The sequence below is a fragment of the Neoarius graeffei genome, chromosome 19, assembly GCF_027579695.1.
Source record: "Neoarius graeffei isolate fNeoGra1 chromosome 19, fNeoGra1.pri, whole genome shotgun sequence".
NCBI classification, from domain to species: domain Eukaryota; kingdom Metazoa; phylum Chordata; class Actinopteri; order Siluriformes; family Ariidae; genus Neoarius; species Neoarius graeffei.
The window spans coordinates 38937232-38939476 of NC_083587.1; the positions used below are offsets into that span (position 1 = coordinate 38937232).

General features: G+C 36.6%; 1 long non-coding RNA gene across 15 annotated transcripts in view; it reads right to left on the reverse strand.

The window, feature by feature from the left end:
• The window catches only part of LOC132867255 (uncharacterized), a 30217-nt gene that overhangs the window by 22642 nt on the left and 5330 nt on the right, over positions 1 to 2245 (reverse strand). Inside the window, exon 1 of one of the 15 annotated variants that reach the window (XR_009650716.1) lies at positions 1498 to 1623. The exons of 12 other annotated variants lie outside the window; for them this stretch is intronic. This is a non-coding gene — a long non-coding RNA (uncharacterized LOC132867255). Of the gene's footprint in view, positions 1 to 971; positions 1294 to 1497; positions 1624 to 2245 lie in introns of those variants that run through there. 2 more of the 15 variants (XR_009650717.1, XR_009650718.1) reach the window with 2 other exon arrangements.

Below are 2245 nucleotides of genomic sequence, written 5' to 3' on the forward strand. Positions count from 1 at the left end.
CCCTAAACTTGAGCAACTTGTCTCCTCAGTCCCCAGACGTTTACAGACTGTTGTAAAGAGAAAAGGGGATGTCTCACAGTGGTAAACATGGCCTTGTCCCAACTTTTTTGAGATGTGGTGTTGTCATGAAATTTAAAAAAATCACCTAATTTTTTCTCTTTAAATGATACATTTCCTCAGTTTAAACATTTGATATGTCATCTATGTTCTATTCTGAATAAAATATGGAATTTTGAAACTTCCACATCATTGCATTCTGTTTTTATTTACAATTTGTACTTTGTCCCAACTTTTTTGGAATCGGGGTTGTATATACTTGTTTAAAAATATTTTTGTACTTTTTTTTAAACAGATTTATATTTGCACTTTGTTTTATTTCTGTCTCCAGTCTGTTCCATAAAGTCATCCCACAGCTCGATATGCACGTTTTTCATATTTGTTCGAACCTTTGGTTTTTTTAAATTTAGGTCTCCCCTGAGATTATATCCCCCCTCTCTCTCACTAAACATTCCTTGTATATTTTTTGGCAATAGATTATTTCTCGCTTTGTACATTATTTGTGCTGTTCTGAATTTGACCAGATCCATAAATTTCAACATGTGTGATTTTATGAATAGTGAGTTTGTATGATCTCTGTATCCTGTTTTGTTTATTGTCCTTATTGCTCTTTTCTGTATTGTACATATCGGCTGCAGAGTGGTTTTGTAGGTGTTTCCCCAGACTTCGACACAGTAAGTCAGATATGGCAAAAATAACGCGTAATATAAAGTATGCAAAGATTTGCAATCAAGAATATGTTTTGTTTTCCAAAGAATTGTCGAGCACTTTGCCAGTTTTGCTTGTATGTATCCTACATGAGGTTTCCAGTAGGGCTGCACGATATCAGAAAAATATGCGATATTCGATAACATGACTGAATATCTCGATATCGATATGTATCACGATAATTAAATATATAATGTTTTTCTTACCTCTACTCGCCATTCTGCCCTGTATCTAGCATTTAAAAAAACACCCAATGCATCGCTTCCATTCCAACATTATTTTTTATTGGAAAAACATGGCTACACCTGCAATGGTGTCCATCAATCATCTTTAAATCTCTTAATTTTTGTGAGCGCAGCAGAAAATGTCTTAAGTTGAAGTAAACAAAAAACTGAAAACTACATTACATTAACATAAAGCATTCAAAATGGCAATTTCAGCAGCTCCCGGGAGATGAAGGTGAGCGACACAGATTCACCATAAACTCAAACACAATCTGTTAATAACACATGCGGGTGAAAGAGCAGTGGTGTGTGTATGTGTGTGTGTGTGTGAGAGAGAGAGAGAGAGAGAGAGAGAGAGAGCGGTAGTGTGTGAGAGTGAGCGAGCGGTAGTGTGTGTGTGTGTGAGTGAGAGAGAGAGCGGTTTTATGTTTTAATGCTTCTGTACAGCAGTGTTTGTCTCAGTGAGCCGCCCCACCACTGTTTTACAGGTACATGTCTTGCAAAGTACCTGAGTTTGCAGTACATCATCCCTCCTGAATCCAAAGTACTTCCAAATAGCAGACGTGCATTTTTTTTTTTGGAAACCAGTTCCTCCTCACACAAGTTTGTCTCACCACACTTACTCCCGCCTTCCGCCATCACCACGAGGCTTTTACTTGTTTTGCAATAGGGAGCGGAGTTATCCCGCGGCGCTTGTTGACATTCAAATGTGATTGGACGGCACAGAAAAATGTGCCTTTTATCGAAATTTAAGTAATTTTTGCGGTATGTGTATCGCAAACTATGATATCGCGATATCAATACTTTTTCGATATATTGTGCAGCCCTAGTTTCCAGCAAACTTTATGATCCAAAATCACACCAAGAAATTTAATTTCCTGTACCATTTCTATCTTAGTATTGTCTATTATCAATGCTACATTACAATCTATTTTGTGTCTTCCAAACATGATCTTTGTTTTGCTTAGATTTAATGATAATTTATTTTTGTCAAACCATAGTTTTAGTTTATTTATTTCAGTTGTGATTGTCTCCAAAGTCTGCTGCAAATTCTCACCGGAACAAAAAATATTGGTGTCGTCTGCAAACAAAAATTTCAGTACTTGTGAAATTCTACATATGTCATTGATATGTAATATGAATAATTTTGACACATTGCTAAAACTGGCTTGAGCATGGGAATCAGCCTAGCAGAAAGTTTCCACCTGTTTTTCCACGTGTATTTCTTCCTAAGTGTGCCATCTGTGTAGGCGTAC